The sequence below is a fragment of the Lactuca virosa genome, chromosome 2 (genome assembly GCF_052849685.1).
Source record: "Lactuca virosa cultivar CGN04683 chromosome 2, Lactuca_virosa_CGN04683_v6, whole genome shotgun sequence".
NCBI classification, from domain to species: Eukaryota; Viridiplantae; Streptophyta; class Magnoliopsida; order Asterales; family Asteraceae; genus Lactuca; species Lactuca virosa.
In genome coordinates this window covers 103,155,924-103,169,728 of record NC_136427.1, presented here as the reverse complement: position 1 = coordinate 103,169,728, position 13,805 = coordinate 103,155,924, and the positions used below count along the sequence as shown (strand labels likewise).

At 37.7% G+C, this 13,805-nt stretch overlaps 1 long non-coding RNA gene across 1 annotated transcript; it reads right to left on the bottom strand.

The window, feature by feature from the left end:
- Positions 1 to 3,996: 3,996 nt before the first annotated feature.
- On the bottom strand, positions 3,997 to 6,325 carry LOC145159337 (uncharacterized). The gene is made up of 3 exons (XR_013737656.1): positions 5,788 to 6,325; positions 5,586 to 5,674; positions 3,997 to 4,189 (listed from the first exon to the last, which is right to left on the bottom strand). It is a non-coding gene; the product is annotated as an uncharacterized LOC145159337 (long non-coding RNA).
- Positions 6,326 to 13,805: the final 7,480 nt, after the last annotated feature.

The window sequence follows — 13,805 nt, the reverse complement described above, 5'->3', positions numbered from 1 at the left end:
ATATACCTAGCTTCAACTTGGATCAAAAGTATGTTGCCAAAAGGTGGTGGAATAACACAAGCTTTTAGAGAGGTAAAGGGTAACTTTATCAGGGGTTTTAAGTGTTTGAAAGTAGCTACATATGTTGGAATTTAAATTTCGAAAATGGGCAGAAAGATGAAGAACTTTTGGATGTTTGTTTGATGCTCCAAAACAGCCACTGTTTTGGCTATGTTGCTGTCACGAAAATTTCACAGCAAAAGGGTAAGAAAAAAAGATAGTTTACTCACTGTTTTGAATCTCTAATATTGAGTAGCATAACAACTAACTTCCAGGGGTATTTGGTGGTGAAAATATCAAGCAAAAGGGAGGTGTAGATGGATGAAATGGTGGCTGAAACACAAAAGGGACATCAACCCTTTAGTTCATGGTTTTGATGGCTTTGGAAGGAAGTTCTTGTGGCTAAAAATGAGATGAAGGTTGAGAGTATTTCCCTGGAGTATTGGCTGGTGAATTGAGGGTAAAATGAAGAGTAAATTTCGTGGTTATGATGGAGGAAAAAGTGGAAGAGGATAAGGGGACAAAACCTAGACTAGCTTGTGAGTGGATGTGAGTTTAAGTGATGTTATCTTGCCTAGCCACTTGCTTGAGTGGTTGCTTAGAGATAGGGTTAGTTAACTAACTAAATACTAGTTAGTGAGTTAACTAGGAGTTCTAGAAGGTCTTCTAGTTAGTTAAAGATAATAATACATATGTACAAATACATACATTATACTTAGTATAAAATAACAATGTAGTTTTTGTGTATTTGAACTTAAATGTTTATGTTTTATTCTTTTTATTCAAAAACACTAAAATACATTCTAATTATGCCTTATAATAATTCATTTTATATTTTTATTTATTTAAATATAAAATTTATTGACAAGGTATAATTTCGTGATATTTAACCGGTTAACGATATCGTTAAAAATGTTTCGTCACTTTGGTTCGTATATTTGTCAAATTTAGATTCTTCACAACTAGTAAGCACAAGTTTTACATAGAACTTAACTTATTCATCAAGTGAAGACATGTTGATACCGAAATTAAGTTTGTTGCGTTCAAATTACGTTATATGCAAATTTTCACAAACCGGTCATGGTTCGTAGTTATACGTCGTAACGAAAATTATTATTAGTTACTTGTTTTATATTTCACAAGAACTTATCTAAATACAACAGGTTAAATTCCTTCAACCATTTTTGATAAAATATTCATAATACTTAAAAGTCAAAACATAGCATCGTACGATCGTTCCTGTTTTTACCAATTGTTACATTCTCCCCCCGTTAAAAGAATTTCGCCCCGAGATTTAACTTGTAGACGAGACATCACCAAACAATTGGGGGTATTTATTTTTCATTTGTTCTTCGCGTTCCCAGGTAAATTCTGGTCCTCGCTGAGAGTTCCAACGAACTTTCACAATAGGAATACGACTTTGTTTTAAATGTTTTACTTCTCGATCCATAATTTCCACAGGTTCTTCAACGAAGTGGAGTTTTGTGTTTAGTTGTATCTCATCGAGAGGTATTACATTGGTGTCGTCGGACAGACACTTTTTCAGGTTTGATACATGGAATACGTCGTGTACTTTGCTCAGTTCTTGAGGTAGCTTTAGTTGATAAGCTACAGGACCAATTCTGTCAAGGATTTCAAAAGGTCCAATGTATCTTGGGTTAAGCTTTCCTCGTTTTCCAAAACGAATCATACCCTTCCAGGGCGAGACTTTTAGCATCACTCGATCTCCAACTTGGAATTCTAGAGGTTTACGCCTTATATCAGCATAACTTTTCTGACGGTCACGCGCTGCCTTAAGTCGATCCTTGATTTGAATGATTTTCTCGGTCGTTTCATGGATTATCTCTGGCCCAGTACGCAGTGTGTCATTTGTGTGTGCTCGGGCCAGTTGGGTATCCCCGACCTCTGCCCAACATATAGGCGATCAACATTTACGTCCGTATAAAGCTTCGAATGGTGCTGCTTTCAGGCTGGTGTGATAACTATTATTATAGGAAAACTCAATCAACGGTAGATGAGTATCCCAAGAATTTTCAAAGTCAATTACAAAAGACCGTAGCATATCTTCTAGGGTCTGAATGGTTCGTTCACTTTGACCATCTGTCTGTGGGTGGTAAGCTGTGCTTATATCTAAGCGGGTTCCCAGGGATTTGTGAAGTGATTGCCAGAACCTTGATGTGAACCTACTATCCCTATCCGAGATAATAGAGGTTGGCACTCCATGAAGCTTGACAATTTCCCTGAGATATGTTCTCGTCAGCTTTTCCATTTTGTCAGTTTCCTTGATTGGTAGGAAATGGGCAGACTTAGTTAATCTATCAACCACTACCCAAATAGTGTCATAGCCACTAGGAGTCTTGGGCAGCTTTGTGATAAAGTCCATTGCAATTTGCTCCCATTTCCACTCGGGAATCTCCGGCTGTTGCAGTAATCCCGAGGGCTTTTGATGCTCTGCCTTGACCTTAGAGCAAGTCAGGCATTTGCCCACGTAAGTGGCAATCTCAGCCTTCATATTAGGCCACCAATACAATTTCTTCAGATCTAGATACATCTTGTCGGAGCCAGGATGTACGGAATATCTTGATCTATGAGCTTCGTCCATGACTAAGCTTCTAATGTTACCAAACTTTGGTGTCCAGATTCTGTTCATGAAGTAACGAGTTCCATCATCCTTAAGCTCGAAATGTTTATCTATTCCCCGTAAACCTTCTTCTCCAACATTCTCCTCTTTCAGAGCATCTATTTGAGCTTCACGAATATGGGTATTAAGGTTTGAATGGATGGTCATAGTTAGCGCTTTCACTCGTCGCTGTTTCTTATGCTCTTTACGACTTAAAGCATCAACTACAACGTTCGCTTTTCCAGGATGATACCGAATCTCACATTCATAATCGTTCAATAACTCAATCCATCTTCTTTGCCTCATATTTAGTTCTTTTTGATCAAATATGTGTTGGAGACTCTTATGGTCGGTAAAAATGATACATTTCGTTCCATATAAGTAGTGTCTCCAAATCTTCAAGGCAAAGACTACTGCTCCCAATTCTAAGTCGTGAGTTGTGTAGTTATTTTCATGGATCTTGAGTTGTCGTGAGGCATATGCAATAACCTCCTCTCTCTACATTAAAACACACCCCAATCCTTGAATTGACGCATCACAGTATACGACAAAATCTTCGGTTCCTTCTTGGAGGCATCTTGATTTCCTAATTCATTTAGTAGTAAAGGTTAAGTTTGTGATGTGTTTGTTAGTTTTCACATAATGTTATTATTCATGATCACGATTCATATAATAATTAAAAAAAATATTTTTAAACTTAATAACATATGCTTCATTATATTAAACAGTAACATCTGAGTACATTAGTCTTTACCATTCTTAAAATATAAAGACCTATAATTAGTGGTACAAAGACCAACTAATAAACAAATAAAGTTTACTTATTCTTACATATGCTAATACATATCCGAAAAGTTTGTCACGAAAACTTTTAGTATCTCAAATATGCTACACAAAGTTTACACATACAAATAAAAGAATGTCCTATCGACACTTATTGACTTCACTTATTGACTTGTGATCGTACTTTTACTTGTAAAACGCCAAGTTTTTAGTTTATCAACTACTTCGCTTAGGTTGGATAATCCATGAGGCCCGACCAAAATAAAACTTAGGTGCACTTCTATGTTTAGTCATGGTATGACCTATGTTTTAAGAAACCTATTTGAGTATTTGATCTAAATCCTTGTGTTTAAGTTTATTAGATTCCTTAACTTTTAAGTGTTGTAGGATAAGGATATTTCTTAAACCTACTAGAGTAATCCCTAGACTATAGTTGTATATTTAAAAAAAAAAAAAATACTAAGTTCTCTATAGTCGTTAGCTCTGATACCAATCTGTCACACCCCGACCGACGGCGGAAATTGCCGGGGTTGCGACGTCATAACAATTGGATCACAGTCAACCACATATATCGAACAGTTAACATATTTAAATCAATATATTACAAACCTTAAAGTGTTGGAATTGAAATTACATATTCATAGTTTAAACACACAACAGTAAATAAAAACAGTTCAAGATTTTTCCCAAAAGAAAGGAACTATAGTTTCCTTAGAACCGATGTCCTACCTCCGGCTCCTTAGTTACCTGAGAATACACATTTTTAAAATACGTCTACAAAATTTGTTGGTGAGTTCCACAGGTTTTGACTCCGTGAGTTTTATAAAAAGAAATCTTTATAAAACATGGAATGTTTAACAAAATAAGTTGTGCAAAACATGGTCAACAATGTTACCGATATGCTTCGTGTGAGACCCGATACTTGAAATCCGATACGACTATCCATGTAAAAATACTTATGATAAAAGTGAATATTAACATATTTTTGTGAAACAAAATATTTAGTATTTATGTAAATAAACACTACCAATCGGTTTAACATATTCTTGTGAAATAAAATATTTAGTATTTATATAAATAAACACTAATAATCGGTTTAACATATTCTTGTGAAATAAAATATTTAGTATTTATATAAATAAACACTAACAATCAGTTTAACAATCTACAAACAATATTTATACTACCTCATCCTAGTGTGTATTAGTATATTTGTATCCAAGACTTTGTTATAATTCCTGATTGTTTGAGTTTGAAGACTTTTGGTTGTAATGCTTAATAATGTAAAGCTACCAAAGTTCTATCGGGACAACGGTCGTATGTGTCCCTATACGAGTTTAAACAGTTCATCGACTGTAAGTGCCCATATATATGTTTAGACAGTACTCCGACTGTAAGTGAATAACAAAGTTTATACAGCACCCCGACTGTGAGTGACCAAAATCGATATAGTCCAAATCATCATATCTTATGAGGTTGTCAACATAATCATATTAGAAATACTTGTTATAATTTACACTTTTGTAACTATTAAAGTATGTGTGATTTAAACAATATCATTATTTGTGTCTTTCTCATTTTCAACAAAACTTTGTATATGCATTTGAAAGTCCAAACAACAAGATAAATAAAAAAGGGCAATTCTGTCCATGTTTTTAGAAAATCATAGAAAAATCATCATAAGTCGAAATCTGGATCTGTAAACTGTAAAAGTTTAGAAAATGAGTCTACTTTGTCCATAATTTTTACCCTGACCTTAAGTGGTTCCTAACCAGAGTGAAAATGTTCATTTTTACCGACTGGTCCGAAAATGTTCTGAAATGATAGGCAGTTTTGTAAAAATCATTATAAATTGTATAAAAATCGTATGAACGCGTTCGAGTAGTCCTTGGAAAGGTATTAACTTGAACTATTTCCATATTGTACAGTTTTGAAATCCATTGAGTTTAAGGAGGGCAAAACAGTCCGTGAACAGACCATAACGTTTCTGTGAAAAGCTGAAATTTAAGCTTATATATATATTTAGTGATATAACTTGCATTTTTAGCTAGCAAAGCCTTTAAATCTTTCAACTATAATTTATTTAGTGTGTATTCTCCCCCAAAACTTGTTAAACATAAAAGAGGGGCCGTAGAAAACTCACTTTTGTCGCGTAGAGTTATTCGGGTTGAGAATGGTTCGTGCGGTTTCCGGTTCCACTCAAGTTTGTGATTCGAGTATTCTTTTGGATGTCTTAACACATAAAGACATATATTTACATGTATGTTACACTTTTATCATGTCTTAAATCATTTAAAATCAATGGGTTTGATGATAAAAAGAAAGAGTATAAATCAAGAATATACCTAGCTTCAACTTGGATCAAAAGTATGTTGCCAAAAGGTGGTGGAATAACACAAGCTTTTAGAGAGGTAAAGGGTAACTTTCTCAGGGGTTTTAAGTGTTTGAAAGTAGCTACATATGGTGGAATTTAAATTTCGAAAATGGGCAGAAAGATGAAGAACTTTTGGATGTTTGTTTGATGCTCCAAAACAGCCACTGTTTTGGCTATGTTGCTGTCACGAAAATTTCACAGCAAAAGGGTAAGAAAAAAAGATAGTTTACTCACTGTTTTGAATCTCTAATATTGAGTAGCATAACAACTAACTTCCAGGGGTATTTGGTGGTGAAAATATCAAGCAAAAGGGAGGTGTAGATGGATGAAATGGTGGCTGAAACACAAAAGGGACATCAACCCTTTAGTTCATGGTTTTGATGGCTTTGGAAGGAAGTTCTTGTGGCTAAAAATGAGATGAAGGTTGAGAGTATTTCCCTGGAGTATTGGCTGGTGAATTGAGGGTAAAATGAAGAGTAAATTTCGTGGTTATGATGGAGGAAAAAGTGGAAGAGGATAAGGGGACAAAACCTAGACTAGCTTGTGAATGGATGTGAGTTTAAGTGATGTTATCTTGCCTAGCCACTTGCTTGAGTGGTTGCTTAGAGATAGGGTTAGTTAACTAACTAAATACTAGTTAGTTAGTTAACTAGGAGTTCTAGAAGGTCTTCTAGTTAGTTAAAGATAATAATACATATGTACAAATACATACATTATACTTAGTATAAAATAACAATGTAGTTTTTGTGTATTTGAACTTAAATGTTTATGTTTTATTCTTTTTATTCAAAAACACTAAAATACATTCTAATTATGCCTTATAATAATTCATTTTATATTTTTATTTATTTAAATATAAAATTTATTGACAAGGTATAATTTCGTGATATTTAACCGGTTAACGATATCGTTAAAAATGTTTCGTCACTTTGGTTCGTATATTTGTCAAATTTAGATTCTTCACAACTATTAAGCACAAGTTTTACATAGAACTTAACTTATTCATCAAGTGAAGACATGTTGATACCGAAATTAAGTTTGTTGCGTTCAAATTACGTTATATGCAAATTTTCACAAACCGGTCATGGTTCGTAGTTATACGTCGTAACGAAAATTATTATTAGTTACTTGTTTTATATTTCACAAGAACTTATCTAAATACAACAGGTTAAATTCCTTCAACCATTTTTGATAAAATATTCATAATACTTAAAAGTCAAAACATAGCATCGTACGATCGTTCCTGTTTTTACCAATTGTTACAATGACCGCCGCCAGTAGTAGATGCATTACTTTCTTTCCCTGTTAAAAAGGAATCGTTTTTCCTATCTATGTCCTATGTGGCATTCTCTATGAAACTATCTTGTACTGTAAGTACTTTTAGTTAGGCCCTTAGGCAGCCAAAACTTTCCTACTCCGGATGTGACGTAAGACCATCTACAAGGTCAATTTTCCCAAGCTTGTTACATCTTAAACATCAATGACATTGTCAGTCGGCTAATTCTGTGTCACTCTTTGTTCAAATACTTCCATCATACTATCATAGGAGTCTATCTGAAACCCACTCTAGTCAAGTTGTTGGACTAGGGTAATTTAGCTCCGGGATCATTCCCAATTCTCTTTCAAAGGTTGGATCAAATTTCAAGGTTTCACTTGGATACAGAACTACTAAAATACATGAGTTTATCATAAATAGGTTCTCATTATGAAATGTTTTCAGAACACCATAAAACAACCGAAATACGTTACAAAATGAACTAAGATAAACTTAGTTAGAAAACTCACGACGTATAGCCATTCTAAAAAGTCATTATCGTCTCACCTTTAAACATTTTGGAGGAAAGGTGCTTTCTTCGTAGACCTATAGGGTGCGATCATACGAGCACTAATACACCGGATCCCATCAAAACTCCTCAGCTAAGTGTGTTTGGGCGAACATGATCCCTAGATGAGTAAAGCCTAACGCCAGTATGAAACCTACTTTTACCCACTACCATAACTCCATCTCAGGAACGTTAGCAGAAACACTAAGAATAGTACAGCAATGTGCACAAATTTATATATGTGAATATAAATCGTAAGAATGCACTTGAGATAATTATCCCCACTCACGAAGTCGTTTTTCATCATGAAACAGAGCTATGTCTTCACCAAGAGGCAACCAACCAACTAGCAAGACGCCAACCCTGCAGATAGACTCTGCTACTTTTCAAGCTGCAGTCACGGCAGCCGTGGCAGCCGTCATGGCGCAGCTCAATGCTAACCACGCCAGCAGGCACGGAGATGCTGTCGGAAATAATAACCGCATTAACAATCAAGAACACCAGCGGGCGTCTACCAACGAACATGCCTCAGGCCACAAACCTACGAACAAGAAGCGAAAGTTTTGGAACAAAAAGGAGCGCAACCAATCTCAAAGACTTGCTAAAAGACAACAACCCATGGCCACCCCTACAATTACAACAGCAGTCGCGACACACGCCTCAGCACTAGCCACAAGGTCTGTCACCCAAACACCGGCCAGACCATATGAGGGATCACTTCCAAGGTGTAACCAGTGTGGCTACCATCGCACAGGAGCTTGCCGGATTTTACATTGTAACAACTGCAACAGGAAAGGACATACCGTCCGTTTCTGCAAGGCCCCGACTCAAAACATCACTTTAACCACCAATACCAAGGTAAGTCCAATGTGCTTCCTATGTGGCAAAACAGGACACTTCAAGAGAGACTGTCCGACTGAGAAGAATGACGGGGGAGCCGGAGGAGTGTGACAGACTAACCAGCAAGGGTAACAAAGAATCTTACTAGGACTTTTGTAATGTTCCCGACGACAAAACGTTTAAGTACCATATGTTTGTAATGAATTTGGTATGCTTGCTAAAATCACCGTCATTCTAAAAGTAGTTAAAATACTCTCTCGTTCAAATCAAACTAAAGACACTCATATATGACCTTAGGATCATTACCTGTAAGATGTGATGACATTGTACATACATCGGGGTTAATTATAATCAAAATACTAAAGACTTGAAACAAATAATTCCATACTGACTCCTGTTCCATGTCTAGTAGTGGGATTAGGGTGGAGCCACCCACTCGACGATTTCACCAATATCAAATTTCATACGACATGCATATACCGCTCGATCATAGAGTGACCTGTCAGAAATCATGATATAAAGTATCTACGGCGTTCGTAGTAACAGACTCATAAACTGTTTAAAACTAGTGCAACTAGAGTCTGATCTTTTGCGAGACCCCGTCAGTAAAGGGACCCTCGTGCTGCGTATACTTGTCTTTTGTAGTATACCTAGTTCGAATCAATAGTCTTGTAGTAAATCTATGGTACTGTAACTCTGTTAAAAGTTGCACAGTTGTGTTTTGTCTGTAACGCCTTTATGATCGAATCTAGTGCCTTTATTTCCAAGTGACTCCGATTTTTATCATACGACTGGAGTCCATTCGATCCTCACAATACTAGTTTCGTGCGTAAATCTCTTCCTCCGAAATCATCTTTCTAGCGAAGCCGTCATTCCAGAACTCCGAAGTACTCATGCGTAGAGTACCTCAGGTTTCTTATCCTTTCCGAAGAAACCTCAACAAACCTCCCCGAAGTACCACTCGGGCGGTACGTCAAGTTCAATCTAATATGAACTTCAGGATGAAGACTGTCCAAGACTACGAGTAACCGCATCGTCATACGAACAAACTTAGAACCCGGTACGACTCTAGTAACCAGATCGCCCTACAGTCTAACCCCCTACCGAGCTGCAAGAACTGTCAGGTGAAACCTAACGAACTACTCAACAATGGAATTGAAGGACCAAACTTCTCACCATGGAGAGCTCCGGTCTTGTTCTTCAAGAAGAAAGGCAAATTGTTCGTAGGTCCCTCGACTTCAGAGGCCCTGACAATATCTCCAGTAGAAATCATTACTATCTGCCTCACATAGACGAATAGGCCGACCAACCGCAAGGAACGAGGTACCCTTCAGGAATGGACCTGAGATCCGAATATCACCAGTCGCGAGTATTGGAGAAGGATGTCCGAGGACAATCTGCCAAACTCGATGCAGACGCTGCGAGTCCGTAGTAATAACCCTCGGATAGGACCAACCCGCCCGCATTATTCATGAACTTAATGAATAGGGTACGCCATTCTTACTAGGATCAGTTCGTCATTGTCCTTATAAATGACTTGCTTATCTACCCTCGTAGTAAGAAGGAAACCAAAGAGAGCAGCTACAACAAATCGTGGAAACAATACGATCAGAGAAGCCTTACCCGAAGTTCTCTAGATACGAGTTTTGGAATTGAAGAGTCAAATTCCTAAGACACACTATTAGTGATGTGGGAATTCTTGAGGACCCTTTCAATTAATCAAAACCGTTGAGAATTTGTCAGCACCAAAGGCGTCGACGGGAATTCGCCAAAATTCTAGGTCTCGCTGACCTACCGTCTTAGTTCCTTTAGAACTTCCCGCAAATTACGGAACCTCTTACGACTTTGACCCTGAAGGGAGCAACCCTTGACTGGGAAGAGAAGCAAGAGGGAGAAACCTTTAGAACTCCAGATTGAGAGACCAAATTCCTCTGGAAGTCTCATTCTGCGAAGGCTTAGTACGCTTCGGAAAGCGTGGAAAGCTAAAACCCAAGATAAGTAGGCCCTTCGAGATTCTTGCCAGAATCAGCCCTGTAACTCGCAACTTCAATCTACCCCGCGAGCTTAGTAAAGTACATTCTTCCCGCCACTTCTCGAACTTGCAGAAGTATCTATCCGACGAGGCTCTTGTAATCTCCCTCGACGAGATCAAGCTCCACAAGAGCCTCACCTTCGTGGAAGAACCGGTCGAGATCATGGATCGGGAAATCAAAATAACAAAACAAAGTCGTATTCCCATTGTGAAGGTTCGTTGGAATGCAAAACGAGGACCCGAGTCCACCTGGGAACGCGAGGATCAAATGAAACAAAAATACCCGTATCTTTTCCCAAACTCTTGAAGTCCCAGTCAGAATGCAAATTTCGGGACAAAATTCCTTCTAACGGGGGGATGATGTGACAACCGTCAAATTCTGGTCAAGTCAAAGTCGAACTAAGTCAACAAGTCAAACCAGTCAACGCAGTCAACCCTTGTATATTAGGGTTTACATTATGTAACTACTGAACAATTCGCTAATTTAATGAGAAAACATCAATTGGAAAATTCGTGTGTTTAATTTTCCTTAACCTTGATAGTGCTAAACAATGAACCAAAGAGATAAAAACACTACTGCACACTCATCGGGAGTGTGCAGGACACTAAAACATGGCTTAACGGGGTTTACCGACCTTGCGTTGCGAAGCCGGACACTCAAAAAGGTCATAAATGGAACCTCTCTTAATCTCTTTCACTCTATCTTTCTATATGACAAATCTCTCCCAAATCTCTCCAAGTATGTGAAATCTCTCCCAAATCTCTCTCTGAATGAGAAATCTCTCCAAGAATGTCAAAGCTCTCCCAAATCTCTCCAAGAATGTGAAATCTCTCCCAAATCTCTCCAAGAATGTGAAATCTCTCCCAAATCTCTCTCTGAATGAGAAATCTCTCCAAGAATGTCAAATCTCTCCCAAATCTCTCTCTGAATGAGAAATCTCTCCAAGTATGTCAAATCTCTCCCAAATCTCTCTCAAAACCTCTCTTGATCTTTTTGTAATCAATTGGGGCGTCCCGACACTTGACTTGGTGAAAAACCATGCGAAACAGGAAGATACCTTGGAAAATAGCCTCTTAGGGCCGGAGCCCTTCTATAGGGATCAAACCCTCCTTGAACCGGAGTCTCCTTGAGGAGCCGCGACCATCTAGCCGCAGCCAGCAGCCGCCAACCGCAGCGGCATGGAGCCCGCATCCGATGTTCGCTTCCGGTTCTCCTGACTTCGGACCGCAACCTCTTAACTTCGGACCGCAGCGCCTTCCTTCTGCATCCGCTACTGAGCTCCACTTCGGGTCCACTTCAACGACCAAGACCGGAATCACCTCCTGACTTCGGATTTTGCGTTTTTCTACCCGGTTTTCGACCCCGACTCAGTTTTAAGCCCGTCTTTAATTATTTTAACGAGGGATTTCCACCCAAAACTTTATTTTAACATATTAAGACCCATATGTCTTAATTAATCACGTTTTTAATGCAAATCTTATCCAAGATTTAGTGGTTGGAGTAATTAAGGTGGAGTGTTGACCTTCCTTTACTTTATGACACAAGCAACCCCCCCCCCCCCTCACCCACTCTATGGCCAGCCACTCCTCCCACCCTACCTTGGTCATGTCAAGGTACTTTCTCATCATTTTTCAGCCATTATCTCGTCCAAAGAGCTGAAAGACTCCCACTCCCTCTCTTCATTTCACCCACTTCACTCATTTCCACCAAAGATCAAACACAACTTTTCTCTCCAACTTTCTCTCTCAATTTCGGGATTTCAAGGCTGATCATCAAGTTTTCTTCCACTCTTGGTAAGTATAACTCATCCTCCTTGTGATTATTACACTTCATTCTACTCAAATCATGGGTTGCTCACACAAATTCCATCCCTTTGGTGTTAGATTCTCGAAATCTTCAAGGCTTCTTCAAGTGTTCTTGAGTTGAACACTTCCCTTCTCCAACACTCATCCACTGAAATCAGACAAGGTGAGTCCATACCCCTACATTTTCATGTTTTCTTACGTTTTAACGGGGGGAATACAAGTTAAAACACTAAGAACACAACTAAATTCTTCTAACAGCTTTCATCAGAAAAGTTGGACTCCATTCACGGACTGTTTTGGTCAACTTAAACATATTTGTTTTCAAAACTGTACAAGGTGCAAGTAGTTCAAGTTCTTAGCTTTAAAATGGCTACTTGCACATCACCATAAGATTTTTCTACAATTTATGGTGATTTTTACAAAACTGCCTATCATTTCAAACATCAATCCGGACCAGTCTGTGGTTATGGACTTTTTCACACAAGTTGGAGGTCATTAAAAATCATAATAAAATTTATGAACAAATTAGACTCATTTTCCAAACTCTCAGAGTTTACGGATTCTGATTTGGACCTTTGATGATTTTTCTACAAATTTCCTAAGAACAGTAATAGAAATTGTTAACAACAGAAAAATGCTATCAACTTCATCACACCTTGTAACATGTTTAGCAAGGTGTATATCTTTATGTGATTATATGTTATTGCATTATATATCATTTTGTCTTAGTATAAGGACATACAACAGTTAACAAATGGATTTTTCTAGATAAAGCATAGAAATAACAAATTGTTATAATCAAAGTACATCCATTACATACAAACATTTGGATAAACTATGTTAAGTATAGTTTACATACATTACTACTACTACCCTTGTTTTGATAAACTATAATAGGTATGGTTTATGTTTCCATCAACACAACAAACACATTTTGGAAGGTTTTATTCCCACAGAAAAAGGCTTTACACTCATGCACACCACACGTAAACTTGTTAACTTAAATTGTGAGCCAATCTTCTCAGTACTCCTAGAGTACGGTTTAAAATTCCTGGTAGTTATAACCAGAGTCTCTTGTAGGGAGAACGTGATAGTTGTGTATAGATCTATATTGGGTTTGACACCCCACACCTTACTGTTAGCTACAGTGGGACCTGCAGGTCTACGGGTGACAAATGTCATAACAATTTTCGGTGCCTGAGAAACGCCGTGGCAGGTTCATTCAGTCATAGTATGGTTATAGCGACTCACATAGGGAGTTAACAACACATAAAGTTTACGGGAATTTTTATAAATCAAAAGGGGTTTTATGTCGATTTAAAATCACTTTTATTATCAATAAGTACGGATATTACTATACACTTTCAGTCTTGGTATTTAAGTCTACACAACGTCCATTACGGGATTTTCTCAACTTAAAAAGGGTTTTATGCCGATTTAAAACCACTTTTATATCTTTAAGTATGACAAATACTTGTTTATTCTAGG